This window comes from Scyliorhinus torazame, chromosome 17 (genome assembly GCF_047496885.1).
Source record: "Scyliorhinus torazame isolate Kashiwa2021f chromosome 17, sScyTor2.1, whole genome shotgun sequence".
Classification (NCBI taxonomy): domain Eukaryota; kingdom Metazoa; phylum Chordata; class Chondrichthyes; order Carcharhiniformes; family Scyliorhinidae; genus Scyliorhinus; species Scyliorhinus torazame.
In genome coordinates this window covers 138,163,364-138,179,657 of record NC_092723.1, presented here as the reverse complement: position 1 = coordinate 138,179,657, position 16,294 = coordinate 138,163,364, and the positions used below count along the sequence as shown (strand labels likewise).

General features: G+C 50.1%; 1 protein-coding gene across 5 annotated transcripts in view; it reads left to right on the top strand.

The window, feature by feature from the left end:
• Positions 1 to 16,294, top strand: part of LOC140394181 (probable helicase with zinc finger domain) — a 682,830-nt gene that overhangs the window by 461,304 nt on the left and 205,232 nt on the right. The gene's annotated exons all lie outside the window — the stretch shown is intronic.

The following is a 16,294-nucleotide window of genomic DNA, read 5'->3' as shown; positions in this document are numbered from 1 at the left end:
AAATTGTAACAATACAAATAAGGAGGCAAAGCCCATGTGTGTTACATGCAGGGAAGTACTGGTAATTCCGAATTTGAAAGAGAAGTGGTGTGTGAAAAATTCCTTTTCTGATCAAGACTCCAGAGTCAGTTACTAACTTAGAGCTGACTCCAAATTAAAAGACTGTGCTGCTGCAGCTTATCTGTAATACCATATTAAAAATGCACCAAAGCCCACGAGTCTGTCAGCATTCTGGTGTAGCATCTCCCAAGAGTATCCAGTGCTGAGTAAAACACACATTTTGTTGCTATTGCCCTTCACCTACATGTGTGAGGTTGGATTTTCCATTTTCATAAAGAGGAAGAGAGCTCAAAGAACTGTCTGAAGTCTGCACCTGATATGCGCATTGCCCTCTGCTCCTTTAAACCAGATTCAAGTGAGATTGTGAGGACAAAGCAGGCTCACTCCCCTTTCGCATTAAAAGGTAAGTGAACATGGCGCTTGTCCTGAAGGTCAGTTGGTGTGTATTGCGAAGGCCAGTCAGCGTCGGTCCTGAAGGTTAGCCAGTTTCTAAAAGTGGGTCCCAGGAAATAAGTTTGTAAAACACTGTCTTAGGGTCATCTTCAGATCCCTGTTTTGCCCGTGATGACTACTAACTGGCCTACCTGGATTGTCTCTGACTACCTTTTTAAAATGGGTACTACCTTGGCCACTGTCCAGTTCTCTAACTCTCATCCACGTGAATTATAATATCTTGGGTCTCATCAGCCTGCAGCTTGAACAGGAGCTCACAGAATGGTCTTTCAGCTGAATGATCCCTGCCACAATCCCCATATCAACAGTGTTTACCATCTGCCTGAAAGGACAGTGAGGTGGATTCAATAGTTACTGTACTTCCAAAAAGGAATAGGGTATATACTTTAAAATCTGTAAGGCTGTGGGGCCAGAGCAAGGGTAAGAGATGAACATTGTGTTGAATTGTCACCATGTACATACTTTCGCTTCCAAAGTTTACTGTGTGAGTGATCATCTGTACAAAAAACTTCTTTGTGATGCTCTTAAATTTATTCCTCTTAACCATCAGTTGACAGATCAGAGGAAATGGTCTTTCTCTAATTTCCTTGGGAAAATCCAGCATGGCTTTCTATTCCCTCACTGTTGGCTCCAGTATTATAAAATCAAATTAAAACTAAATCAGTGACTGGTCTAAAATCTTGACTTGACTTCCGATTGCAGCATGTGGGCGATTGTGCACTCAGTAGCTCCCGCCAGGATACTTGTTTTTTGGCCCTTTTTGCCTGGTTCCTAGAGTTTTTTGCTGGACAAATTCTACCCATATGAAAGTCGAAGGAGCCTGTTGTTGAAGATTGTCAAAAAAGACTGGAACTAAGTCTGCAAGTGGACATTTTGCATGGTGACTTAGCAGGGAAAATGCTGGCACTGGCTCTGGCGGTTGCAGCCACTCCGATCATGGCAGATATGTTAATTGGGGTGCCAGCTATGGAATTTCACAAGCATTTCAAGAATCAATAGAGAGTGATGTTTGAAACCCTCTGGAAATCGATCGAGGAGGCACTGGATCCTGTCCGCAAGAAAAGTTGGAGAGAACTTCAGAAGCTGTGAAGGAGCAGGGTGAGGTGTTGAAAGGAGTGAAGACGGCTCTGTCGAGGCACAGTGACCAAATTGCCTTGCTGGAGGCTGGGATCTCGTTGGTAGCAGAGAAGAATAATAGTCTGAGGGCGGAGGTGGACGACTTGGAGAATCGGTCGAGAAGACAAAACCTCAGAGTTGTGAAGGTGTCAGAGGGTGTGGAGGGTCCGAATCCAACTGCATCCTTCTCACAGATGTCCAGTAAGATGAAGGGGAGGCTGGACTGGCATCCTCTCCAGAGCTGGACAGGGCACATCGAACACTCTGGTAGAAGCCTCAGGCGAATCAGCCTTCACGGGCAGTTATAGTAAGATACCATAGCTTCCAGGGGAAGGAGCAGATCCTGAAGTGGGCCAAAGAGAACCGTGATTCAAGGTGGGAAGGGAGCCTCATTAAAATCTATCAAGATGTTGGAGCAAATGGCTTCAATAAGGCTAAAGCAGCTTTGTACAAGGATGGAGTACAGTTTGGAGTGGTGTATCCAGCGAGGCTGTGGGCTACCTGCGAGTCAAAGGAGTATTACTTTGACACTTTGGAGGAGGCTGAGGCCTCTGTTACAAAGTATAGACTGGGATCAAGTTAAATCGGCTCTGTGTTTTAGTGTTGTTGAGGAGAAGTGGTTTTGTGATATTTTGTACTTTGTATGTATTTATTATTATTTCTTTGTTCTTGAAATGGGATGAGAGTATTGGCATAAGTTGTATGGTGGGGGGGTGTTAACTGTTCTGAGTGGTATTGTTTAAGGTAGTATATTTGGAAATATAAGGCTCCTGGTGGGAATCTTTGTAGAGGTGTTGAATATTGTTTAACTTTTGTAGCCGGTGTAATGTTCTTGTCGGATGGCCTGAATTATATTACAAGAACATTTGCAGTTAAAGCTATGAACGATTTCTTAACATTAATTGTGGGTCAAATATATACAAAACAACAGATGAATAACAGTATGAACATGCACAAGCAAACTCTCTCTCAACTCCTTAGTCAGTCACCCGTCACCTGACTCTAACATTCGCTTATATATGAATGAGACTCCCAGTGGTCAGTCGGTGAATTACAACACAACCATGATATCAGTACATTGGAAGCAATGGAATGGAATGGAATAAACTGTGTTCTTCACCACCACACTCAGGTCACAAGCACTATAACATTTAATGCTTGAACCATTATAATATTTCAGAGATATGTTGTGATTTCTTCTAATCTGCCGAATTTTCAGATTTTTAAAATCAGTCATGCTGATTAAATTGGCTTTGGCATCAGTGTCTAACTTCAAGTGGTAGCAGCAATTTGACCTCATCAACCGTATTTATTTTAAATGGAGTATCAGTTTGTATTTGTTTAAGTGCTGGAGAATTTTTTGATGCCTCCAAAAATTATTCTTCTCTGTTATTACTCCAACAAAAAATGATGTTTCATCACTGAAGACAGTGGGTTGGATTCTCCGCTCCTGAGCTGACGCCAATGGAAGATCCATGGTCTTTCACAACGGGAAAATCGGCACGAAACCCGTACCAATTCCGCTACCGGTGAGGGGCTAGCACCAGTGCCACATGAAACACCCGATGAACGCTCGGAAAATGGTTGGAGAATCGCCGGGTCCATACTGTACATGCGCAGGGCTGACAAGCTGCAGCCTTGCGTACGCCTACAACACACACGCACCAATCGCGCAGGAAACAATGCTGTCGGCTGTGCTGAGCCACTTACCCGCCCACCCCGACCCCACAGCCCACCGCTTGGCCACCCCCATCACTCTTTCCCCCCCCCCCCCCCCCACCCCCCCCATCCCCCCCCCCCCCAACACTGCAGCCCTGGCAGAAGCCCCCCCCGGCCAGTGGCACAGATCTCAGCCGAGTGTGGCGGTGCTGGACACTTTCCATGCGCCCACTCTCTCTACGCAGCCACCACTCCAGGCTCACGACCGTTGAGACCGCACATGGCCCGTGCCGTCTGGAACTCGGCCCATTGGAGGCGGAGCAGTGCGGGTGGGCGAGCTAATGACATTTCAACAGGTTGTGACTCGGGGCTGAACATCGTGATCCGGTGTCAAATTGCCGCCTGCCGCGATTTCGGCATTGGGAGCCATTCTCCGCCAAATCGCCATTCCCGATTTCAGGGTCGGGCAACGGAGAATCCCGTCCTTTGCTTTCCACTGTGCTGACTGATCTGGGGTTGAGCAAAACAAAGAACAAAGAAATGTACAGCACAGGAACAGACCCTTCGGCCCTCCAAGCCCGTGCCGACCATGCTGCCTGACTAAACTACAATCTTCTACACTTCCTGGGTCCGTATCCCTCTATTCCCATCCTATTCATGTATTTGTCAAGATGCCCCTTAAATGTCACTATCGTCCCTGCTTCCACCACCTCCTCCGGTAGCGAGTTCCAGGCACCCACTACCCTCTGCGTAAAAAACTTGCCTCGTACATCTACTCTAAACCTTGCCCCTCTCACCTTAAACCTATGCCCCCTAGTAATTGACCCCTCTACCCCGGGGAAAAGCCTCTGACTATCCACTCTGTCTATGCCCCTCATAATTTTGTAGACCTCTATCAGGTCGCCCCTCAACCTCCTTCATTCCAGTGAGAAGAAACCGAGTTTATTCAACCACTCCTCATAGCTAATGCCCTCCATACCAGGCAACATTCTGGTAAATCTCTTCTGCACCCTCTCTAAAGCCTCCACATCCTTCTGGTAGTGTGGCGACCAGAATTGAACACTATACTCCAAGTGTGGCCTAACTAAGGTTCTATACAGCTGCAACATGACTTGCCAATTCTTATACTCAATGCCCCGGCCAATGAAGGCAAGCATGCCGTATGCCTTCTTGACTACCTTCTCCACCTGTGTTGCCCCTTTCAGTGACCTGTGGAATTACAAGATTTAGCTTTTAACTTTAAATCAGTGATGAAATGATCTCTCCCTCTGTAAATGTGATCTAAACACATAGCATTCATAAATTTCAGTCTTTCTGAGGGTGTTATCTGCATCAAATCTTCGAATTAAAATTTTTGCTATCTTCATCGTTTGCAAATTTAAAACGTATTAAACACAGCAATTGCTTCAGGCCCTGCCGCTGTTTGGAGCATCGCTACCTTCCGCAAATCTGATGATTCTCCTCAATTTACTGCAGTAAGAAATAGATTAAATTGTTGTTTAAACACACGCCAATTGCTGTCCACATTACCATGAATTCTGAGACTCATTGTTGGTTGCAACGACTCCATGTAGTTCATTCTTGCAGTCTGCAAAATCTTCAAATCTCTGTGGACTTCGTGGCAGGCTTCATTCGATGATGTAATAGTTTTTTCTCAGTGTTTAATACCATCCAATCCCAGTACCATGTAATGTTCTTGTTGGATGTCCTGATTTATATTACAAGAACACTTGTAGCTAAAGCTTTCAACAATTTGTTTAGCTAGGGAATGGGAGTCAGCTGGGGGGAGGGGCTGCAGCCTGTTGGACCTGTTTTTCATGGTTCAATGAGCCAGCACTTTTGTTTTGCTGGGGTTGGTAAGAAGGGGGTTTTGTTCTTTCTTAAAAACTTTTTAAAATAATTTTTTAATTAAAGTTTGCATTTTTATACTGTACAAGAGATGTAAATTATTATTTACAATTTACACTTTGTTCCTTTTCAGCGCCCCCCACTCCACCTCCTATTGTCCCCCTCTCCCCTTTTCTACTGACTCTGAGTCCTATCCTCGGCCCTTCCCTTCACCGCAGATGGTTTGTTTTACTCTTATAGCTTTATGAGGGGCCCTCTGGTCCCTGTGTCCGTCTCTCCCTGTGTTCCCTTTTGGTGTTTCCTTGGGTCTCTCCCCCCTGTTTCCCCCCCTGCCCTCGTTCCTGTCTGCTTTCAGTGGCCCTGGTTGTTCCCATGCATCACCCCCCCCCACCCCCTCTCCCACCCCCGGTTCTATCCGCTGTTGTCATCGAGCAGGTCTTGGAACAAGCTGATGAATGGCCCCCACGCTTTGTGGAAGTCATCGTCTGACCCTCGGATGGCGTATTTGATCTTCTCCAGATGGAGAATTCCAGCCTGTCTGCAGCTCTGGGTGATGCTGCTGATCGCCAGTTGAGCAGGATTCTCTAGCGGGCGATTAGGGACGCAAATGCAAGGGCATCCGCCCTCTTCCGCATATCAAGTTCTGGCTGGTCTAATACCCCGAAGACTGCCACTTTCGGGCACGGCTCCACCCTCACCCCCACAATCTTGGACGTCAACTCGAAGAAGGCTGTCCAGAACCCGACACGTCTGGGGAAGTCCCAGAACGTTTGGCATGGTTGGACGGGCCTCCCGAGCATCGTTCGCATTTGTCCTCCGTCTCCGAAAAGAACCTGCTCCTTCGGGTTCTGTTTTTAAAATTACTTTATCAGAGTTACAAAGCCAGAGCTCAGAGTGTGGATAAGGGCAAACCCCTAATCCAGCTCCTTGCCTGCTCCAAAAACCAATTCAAATTGAATCCAATTCATGGTCGCCACAAGAGAGACACACCAGATCCAGGCATTACACCTGATCTCATGCTCATCTTAGCCAAAAGGCCGAGCAGAGATGCTCATTCAGGTACTTGTCAGGTGTGCTCTGTGTACCACTTTAAGCTGCATGAGGCTTAGCCTTGCGCAGGAGAAGGTGGAGTTGACCCTGTTAAGTGCTTCTCTCCAGACTCCCCACCTTACTTCCGTCCCTAATTCTTCCTCCTATTTCTCCCTTGTTCTGTCCAGTGGTGAGCGCGTCCTTTCTAAAAGTCGTCCGTACATGTCCCCGCAGTTCCCTTTTTCCATACTGTCCGTGTCCAGTAGCTCCTCCAACATTGTGCCTCTCCAGGCTCCAGGGTACCTCGTCGTCTCCTTGCGGAGAAAGTTTTTGACTTGTAAATGCTGGAGTTCCTGACAGTTTGGTAGTTCCAGTCTCTCCGTCAGCCCTTCTAAGGTCACAGGCCTGTCCCCCTTGTAAAAGTCCTTAACCGCTCCCCTCCCCTCATCCTGTTCCCACCTCTTAAAGTTGGCGCCCAGCATGACTGGTGGAAACCTGTGGTTGCCACAGATGGGGGCCATGGTGGGCACGTTTGTTAAACCGTTGTCTCATCTTGTTCAAGTTCTCAGTGTTGCTATTACTACTGGTCTGGTTGAGTGTTTTGCTGGCGGGGATGAAAGCGCTGTCGTGGCAAGGGCTCGGAGAGTTGTTCCTGTGCAGGAGGACTCCTCCATCCCAACCATTCCATGTTTGTTTCCCTTATCCAACCCCTCACTCTCTCGGCCATGGCTGCCTAGTGGTAGTATTGCAAGTTTGGGAGGGCCAGGCCTTCCATACTTCTTCTCTATTGCAGTGTTGTCTGAGGGCTTCTTGGATTCCTTCGGGGGGCTCAGAGGTGTACAGTTCCCAGTAGAAGGCCTCAATGCTTTGTTTACCTTTTTTGGTTCTGCTACCAGTCCACCTCTGTTGTCCTTTACCTGAGCTATTTCCCTCGTGGCTGCCTGCTTTCTCAGCTGATGATGTTTGGCGGAGTTGGTGCACTGCCTTCGGTGGCTAGCAGGTTAAAGTCCATTTGCAGCTTTTTCCTCTCCGCCAGAAGCTCTACGATGGGGCTCCCTAAGTATCTTCTGTCGACCACTAAGGTGGGGTCGATCAGTTGTTGCCTAGCCTCCCTCTCTTCCCTGCCCCTGCGGGCCTGTAGGCTATAATTTCTCCCCTAACCACCACCTTCAGTGCCTACCAGAACATGGAAGGTGAGACTTCCCCGCTCCGGTTGTTCATAACATACTTGTCTATGGCCTCGCCTGTGACGTTTTCTGGCAGAAGGTCTTGTCGCCAAGAGGTCCGTGTCCAACCTTCATGTGGGGTGTTGGGCACAGCCCGTCTCCAACCTCACATCCACATAACGTGGAGTGTGGTCGGAGATTACAATCCCGGATTGTTCCCTCCTGACTATTTCTGGAAGTACTGATTTCCCCACGACAAAAAAGTCAGGTGTAGACCTTGTGTACTGGTGAGAAGAACGACAATTCCCTCTCACCTGCGTGCAGGAACTGCCATGGGTCCACTGCCCCCATCTCCTCCATGAACGTTCCCAGTTCCCTAGCCATGCCTGTCATTTTCCCCGTTCTGAGGTTTGATAGGTCGGTCAATGGGTCCTGTACACAGTTAAAGTCTCTTTACCCCCCCCCCCCCCCCCCCACCCCCCCGCCTCCCCACCCCCCCAGCCATGATCAGTCTGTGTGCCTCTATGTCGGGGATTTCTGCCATGGTCTTCTTTATAAAATCCATGTCGTCCCAGTTGGGCGCGTTCACGTTCATCAGTACACCGGTGCCCAGTCTAAGACACCGCTGACCATGTCATATCGTCCCCCGGGTCTGTAACCGTCTTTGTCGCCGTGAACAGCGTCCTCTTACTTGTCAGTATGGCTAACCCCCTAGCTCGTGTCTCATAGTAGGAATGGTAGGTCTGTCCCACCCAGCCCTTTCTTGCCCGCAGTTGGTCCTCCTTCTTCAGATGCGACTCTTGGAGGAAGACTATGTTGACTTTCAAGCTTCTCAGATGGGCAAAGACTCTGGATCTTTTCACTGGGCTGTTATGTCCGCTAACATGCCAGGTGATAATCCTGATGAGGGGTTACTGTCCCCCCCCCCTCCTGCGGGATCAACCATACTTACCTGGTGGATGCACCCTTGCACTCCAGGATTTCCCTTTGTCGGGGGCCATCCAAAATGGCCACGGTCGCCGTTCTCACTAGGAGGCTGGATCCCTGCACACTGGACTTTCCCTTTGTCCAGGGACCACTCAATATGGTCACCAACTAAGTGAACACCACGTGGATGAGCTGTTGCATTCTGGGGTTTCCCTTTGTTTAGGGGTCCTTCAAAGTGGCTGCTTACCTGAACCTACCCTGCCGAAGCCAGTCTAGAGCTCTTCCCTTCCTTATTATGCTCTCCCCATGGTCCCCCTGCCCCCCTCTGTCCCCCTTTCCATGCTCCACCGTCACCCCCATGCAATCCCTCTCTATTCACCCCCCCTACCTTCCCCTTCCCTATCCCTGTAGTTCCTGATATGCCATCAATGAACACATGACAAATGGTGAACGTAACTGAAGCTTTAATACACTAAACAGAAAGCCTCCTGGCCTCTGATCCCGAACTGGATCAGAGGCGGAGACCAGCCACCTTTATATATGAGCCCGAGGGGAGGAGCCACAGGCGGAGCCAGCAGGGACAAGCCCAGGCATGTAACAATACAACAGTACAATACAATACAATACAATGGTTTACCACAGTTCCCCCCCCCAACCAGGTGCTCCCTCCCCACTGGGAGATGCGCAGCGGCCCCACTTTCTTTCATACTTCCTGCTGCTTGCTTTCCCTGCTAGTATGGTGGTCCCTCTCTAGGGCTGATCTTTCCCCCGCCTTATGCCCGATCAATTGCCATCCACTCTGCCTCCTCGTCACCCTTTCCTGCGCCACTGCCCTTGCCCCCTTCCTTCCTGTGAGCTGGTGCTCTTGCTCAAAGCGGGGCAGTACTGTCCTGCGTGAAAATTGTTCATGTCCATCTCTTTTCTTTCTCCTTTCTCTCCCTATGTCTTCTTCATCCATGCTTTGTCTGCCTTTTGCCTAGGCCATTTGCCCGCACGAACACATTTGCCTCTGACAGGATGGCGAAGTAATGTTCTTTATTCTGGAATGTCACCCAGACTCTGGCTGGGAATAACATCCCGAATTTTATTCCATTCTTGTACAGGGCCAGTTTCGCTTGATTAAACTCGGCCCTATGATTTGCCAGATCTGCCCCAATAGCTTGGTACACCCATATTCTGTGTCGGAGTGACTTGTGGGCTTTGTCGATCTCCGGTGGATTGAGGAAGTTGTCCTTTCCAACGAGATTGCCCAGCATCTGGGCCACATAGTCAGTCAGGTCTCTGCCCTCGATCCCCTCTGGTAGGCCCACTGTTTGAATTTCTTTGCTCCAAGACCAATTTTTCTGATCCTCGACATTCGCCTTCAGGCTCCCTTGGCTCACCACCAACCTTTTTATCTCAACTTCCAAAGCTACCAACTTGTCTCTCTGGCCAGTAGATGCCTTTTCGAGCTCCAGGATCGTCTTCCACTGAGCCTCCAGATTCTATCCCATTCCAGCAAGTGCCGTTTGCATGGCAACCAGTACCTCCGTCACTGCCACCTCGATCGCCACCTGGATCTCCACTTTGATTTCTCCCTTCATCGCGGTCAATTCCTTGGTTAGGAATGTCTTCCATCTCTCTTCAGGTGGGGAGGTAGCTCATTGTCTGGGCATCGCTGCCTTGTGGTCTGCCGACTCGCATGCTCACTGCTCCTGCCCTTTTCCACCACTTCTGGCTTCCCTGCTGCCTCTTGAGCTATCATTTGCTGGCATGTTGCGCTTTATCTCTTCCTTTTCTGTTTAAGGGCAGGATGAGTCTGTATTTTGGGGCTAAATACATCCAAAAGTGCCTATTTTTCTGTATTCTGGAGGAGCACCTGATGTGCGACTGCTCAGCACATTCCTGTCAGTGGAAGTCAGGAGAAGGTATTGTTCTTTGGTATGTAACCAACATGTACACTATTTTAATCAATAAACAGGTTATTTTTTTGACGGACAAGGTAGTGGTGGACCCGTACGGTAGGTACGTGATGGTCACCAGGTCTTTGGCAGGTACGTTGGTGGTATTAATTAATGTATATACCCTGAACTGGGATGATGCAGCATTTATTAGGAAGCTGTTGGCTTCCATTCCGGATTTGGATACACACCAACTGATTTTTGGGGGTGATTTAAATTGCATACTTGATCTGAAGTTGGATCGTTCTAGGCCACAATCGTTGGCTCCGTCGGGGATGGACGCTGTTAACGTTTATGGAACTGATGGTGGGTGGGGGCAGATCCATGGCAGTTAATAAAAAAATTCCCATTCTTTTCTCCAGTTCACAAGGTGTATTCCACTATCTACTTTTTTCTGGTGGGTAGGTCTCCTCTGCCTTCGGTGAGGAAGCAGAGTATTCGGCCACCGTCATCTCGGATCATGTCTCTCATTTGGTGGATTTGGTTTTGGAGTTACGCCCCGCGCAGCGTCTATCGTGCAGGTTAGATGTAGGGTTATTGGTGTGTATGGGGTTCTGTGGGCGCATGTCTAAGGCTGTTGGTGAGTATGTAGAATTTACTAGGAATGAGTCTGTCTCACCCTCCATGCTTTGGGAAGCCTTGAAGATGGTTATTAGGGGAAAGATCATTTCGTATAAGATGCATATGGATAGGGAGGTAAGCGTGGAATGGCAGAGGTTGGTGGATGATATTTTGGAGGTGGGCTGTAGGTATTCTTGTGACCCTAACCCAGAGCTCCTGGCGAGCAGAAATAAGCTGCAGATGCAGTTCGATCTGTTGTCTAGAGGAAAGGCTGTGAGCCAGCTTTGATGTTCCGGGGGACCTTTTATGAGAATGGGGAGAAGGCCGGCGGTCTGTTTGTTCAGCAGCTAAGCTTGCAGGCAGCCTCCTGGGAGATTATCCAGGTTAGAGACTCGAATGGTAGCTTAGTTTCTACTCCAGATAAAGTTAATGCTGCTGTTGAGGCTTTTTACAAGAGTCTTTATATGTCAGAGCCCTCGGTGGTGGGGTTGAACATGTTGACATTTTTAGATGGGATGGAATTTCAGGTGGTGGGGGATAATAAACGGGAAGTGTTGGAGGCCCCGTTAGGCACTGAGGAGATTTTGATAGGTATAGGGCGATGCAAACAAGTAAAGCTGTTTGCATCGCCCTATATTCCTGTGGAATTCTATGAGAAGTTTGCGGATAAATTGGTCCCATTGCTGGTAATGTTTACCCATGGATATGTTTAATGATTTTTTGACCTGGGGATCCCTGCCTGCCTCACTCTCACAGGCTTCTTTTCCCGTCTGTTGAAGAAGGATAAGGATCCCATGGGTGTGGGTCATGTCGACCTATTTCACTGGCTAAGGTGTTGACGGTAAGTCTGGAGTCCTGAGGTGATTGCAGAGTATCAGGCAGGCTTTGTTAAGGGCCGGCAATTGTCAGCCAACTTTCGGAGGCTGTTGAGTGTTGTTCTTTCCCTGTCCGTTGGGGCTGAGCCCGGAGGTGATTGTGTCATTAGATGCCGAGAAGGCTTTAGATAGGGTGGAGTAGAGGTATCCTTTTGAAGTTCTGGGAAGGTTTGGTCTAGGGCCAAAATTTATTTTGTAGGTATGGTTATCGTATAAGGCCCTCTCAGTTCTTGTTTGTACCAATGTCTTGAGCTCGGGGTACTTCCAATTGAATAGGAGGACAACACAGGGGTGTCCAATGTCCCCCTTTCTATTTGTGTTGGCGATTGAACCCTTAAGCTATTGCTTTGAGGGCTTTGGGTTAGTGGAAGGAGATAAAGAGGGGAGGGTTGGAACATAGGGTGTCTCTAGTGTCATGATATTCAAACATACATACATAATGATAGACAGACCAACGGACCAATTAGCACACATAACACGATAGCCAATCACAGACAAGAGCAGACACAGTATAAGACAAGAAACACGACACTTCCTGGGCAGTCCATCTGGAGACAGCACAAGGCCAGGACCTCATAGCAAGACACTCACACAGTCACAACGTGCTGAGTACCAAGTCTGATGTATAAATAGTTAGATGGAATAAAACTGCGTTGTACCAATCGCAACCGTGTTGGTTCGTCTGTACCTCAGAGCACCCAACACCTCATGATACCAGGAGTGAATCGATACCGACTGGCAAATCTGCCATCCTGAGCCATGGACACCCGCAACAAACCGCAGCCGTTGCAAGTCGCTGGGAACCTGGGCACAAATTGGAAGCTCTTCAAGCAGCACTTCGAACTCTGCATGCAAGCCAATGAAAAACAGGGGGCCTCGGACGAAACAAAGATTGCCATGCTCCTCACTGACACAGGTCAGGACGCCATCGATGTATACAACTCCTTGGTGTTCGCGGAAGGCGAGAACAAATCTAAATATGACACGGTCCTCCTCAAGCTCGACCAGCACTTCAACGTTGAGGTCAACGAAAGGTTTGAGAGGTATGTCTTTCAGCAGCGCCTGCAAGGTAAGGATGAGCTCTTTCAGTCCTTCCTGACGCACCTCCGTATACTCGCGCAGTCCTGCGGTTATGACACCACCTCAGAGTCCATGATCTGGGACCAGATCGTTTTTGGCGTTGCCTCCAGTGGCCTACGCCAGCAGCTTCTAAAAATTAAATGCCTGACCTTAGCATCTGCAGTTGAAGCCTGTGTCCTGCATGAGAATGCGACTAGCCGATATGCCCAATTTCAGGCGACCGAATCGGCACGGAGGGGGTCCCACGCGATTGAATCGGCAAGCCAGGCTGCTCACGAGGCCGAACGCGTCCAGGCAATTGAGTTTCTCCTGGCCTGCGGTTCCGACGAGGGCGACTTTTTCGCGCGCTTTTTAAGGCCTCCCGCATTTGTGCGCGCCAAAACCTACGGCAACACTGAGGGACGTGCTGCGCAGGCGTGCCCGACGCAAGACCGAACTGCGCATGCGCAGTGGCGTAACGAACGCCATGCATCATGACGTGCGGCAACTGTGGAGCTGCACATTTAAAAGGGCAATGTCCTGCAAAAACCCGACAATGCCTACGCTGTGGCAAGATGGGCCACTACGCTGTCTACTGTCGAGCGGCTCAACCTGTTGATCTTCCACATCTCCGACAACCTCGCAGGAACGTGCGGACCGTTCAGCCTCCACATCACGACATCCAAACCGACGACACAGATGACCAAGACGCCTTCCGGGTTGCAGTCATTGATGCGAATCGGGTCAACACCATCAATCCGGGCGATGAATGGAGTGCCACCCTAACGGTCAACCGATCGCCGATCACTTTCCGCCTGGACACCGGCGCCTCCGCCAACCTCATAGCATGGTCAGCCTTCTACGCCATAAAGGTCAGACCACCAATCCAGCCATCCTGGTGCAAGATGGTCGACGACAACGGGAACGTTATCCCGGCCATGGGATCCTGCCAGCTCCAGATGACACACAACACACACACGGCCACACTCTCGTTCGAGATAGTTGGCTCATCGAAGGACTCCCCGTTGGGCGCACAGGCATGCAAGGCTCTCCACCTTGTGCAACGAATCCTCTCTCTCTCTCTCCAGACGACACGTCTGACTTCCCGGATGCAGAGTTCTACGCACAGCTCCAATTGCTCCTCGCCTACAACCAGGAGGCATTCGAAGGCATGGGAACACTGCCATACACCTACCGAATTCGCCTCAAAACAGACGCCATCCCGGTCGTTCACGCACCTCGCAGGGTTCCTGCGCCACTTAAAAGACCGCCTCAAGCAGCAGCTGCAGGATCTCCAGGACCAAGGGGTCCTATCCAGGGTCTCGGAGCCCACGCCATGGGTCAGCTCCATGGTGTGTGTCAAGAAGCCCTCTGGCGAGCTCCGCATCTGTATTGACCCCAAAGACCTCAATAATAATATTATGAGGGAACATTATCCCATACCCAAACTGGAGGAGGTCACCAGTGAAATGGCCCAGGCGAAGATATTCACGAACTGGATGTTTCTAAAGGATTTTGGCAGATCCAACTGGACCCGTCCAGCCGATAGCTATGTACCTTCAACACCCCTTTCGGCAGGTTCTGCTACAACCGGATGCCATTTGGCATCATCTCGGCGTCCGAGGTCTTCCATAGAATCATGGAGCAGATGATGGAAGGCATCGAAGGGGTGCGCGTATATGTGGACGATGTCATCATCTGGTCCACATATATCGTCTCCAACGCGTTTTTGCCCGCATACTGGAAAACAGCCTGCGCCTCAACCGAGCCAAGTGCTCCTTTGGCCAGACCGAGTTGAAGTTCCTGGGGGACCATAATCTCCCGGTCAGGGGTCCGTCCGGATACAGACAAGGTGAGCGCCATCACAGCCATGCCGCAGCTGGCCGACAAGAAGGCTGTCCTACGCTTCCTTGGCATGGTCAGCTTCCTGGGGAAGTTCTTTCCCAACCTTGCCTCCCACACGACGACTCTGCGCCACCTCGTCAGAAAATCCACAGAGTTCCAATGGCAACACACGCACCAGCTGGAATGGGAGGAGCTCAAACGCAAACTCACTACGGCACCAGTGTTGGCGTTTTTTGACACGTCTCGTGCCACCAAAATCTCAACTCATGCCAGCCAATCCGGCATTGGAGCAGTGTTCTTGCAGAGGGATGACACGGCATCATGGGCCCCAGTGGCCTATCCATCGCGGGCCATGACTCCCACAGAGCAGCGCTATGCGCAAATCGAAAAAGAATGCCTGGGCTTGCTAACCGGTTTAGACAAGTTCCACGATTACGTCTATGGTCTTCCACGGTTCACGGTCAAAACTGACCACCGCCCCCTGGTCAGCATAATAAACAAGGACCTGAACGAGATGACCCCTCGCCTCGAGCGCATCCTACTTAAACTCAGGAGGTACGACTTCCAACTGGTCTACACTCCAGGGAAGGACCTCATCGTGGCGGATGCCCTATCCAGAGCAGTGAGCACGCCGCCAGATGCGGAGGGGTTTGTATGTCGGGTCGAGGCACAGATGACTTTCACATCGGCCAATCTGCCAGCTACTGATGCACGTCTGGCCCACATTCACCGTGAGACTGCGGCTGACCCCCTTCTACAACGTGTGATGCGCCACATGACGGAAGGGTGGCTCAAGGGGCAGTGCCCACAATTCTACAATGTACAAGACGACCTAGCCATCATTGATGGTGTCCTTCTGAAGCTGGACCGGATTGTGATTCCGCACAGCATGCGCCAGCTGGTTCTCGACCAACTACATGAAGGCCACTTGGGGGTCGAGAAGTGCAGACGGAGGGCTCGAGGGGCGGTATACTGGCCGGGCATCAGTGACGATATTGCCAACATGGTGCCCAACTGTACAACCTGCCAAAGGTTTCAGCCGGCGCAACCTCCTGAGACGCTTCAGCCCCATGAGCTGGTGACGTCCATGCTCCGGTACTGCATAGGATGCAACTACAGCACGATCGCCAGAAGAGATCGTACGACATACGGGCAACTGATCTTCCCTCCCTGGCCCCTGGAGACAACGTCCGCATCCACCTACCAGACGGTGGCTGGTCAGCACCTGTCGAAGTTCTCTGACGCGTGGCTCCCCGCTCGTTCCTGGTACGCATGCCGGATGGATCTGTGCGTAGGCGCAATCGCCGAGCCCTTCGCTTACTTCCACGCTCGCAACGGGACCCTACACAGATGCCGTGTCCTCCACTGGTTCCTGATAGCGACTTCGTGGAGCTGCCATATACCATGCCCCTTCTGTCGCCGCCCGTGGCCAGGCTCGCACCTCAGCCGGTGGTTCTCGACCCACCCTTGAGGCGGTCAACCCGAATTTGTCGCCCACCTACTAGACTGGACTTATGAGACTGTTCACAGGTCAAACTTTTGCAACCACTGTTTTATAACATGTCACTGTTTTATCGTTACAGGCCTCGTTTGATCGTTCCAAATTTCCACGTTGTTCTTTTGTTATGGTAGAACCTCGTTAGCATGTCACACCTGACATCGCCCCTTGTATATAGTTAAGCCCCATGTACATGATGTAAATATTACGCACACACACACACACCTTTAGCTGCACTCAGGACACATTTATATTTAT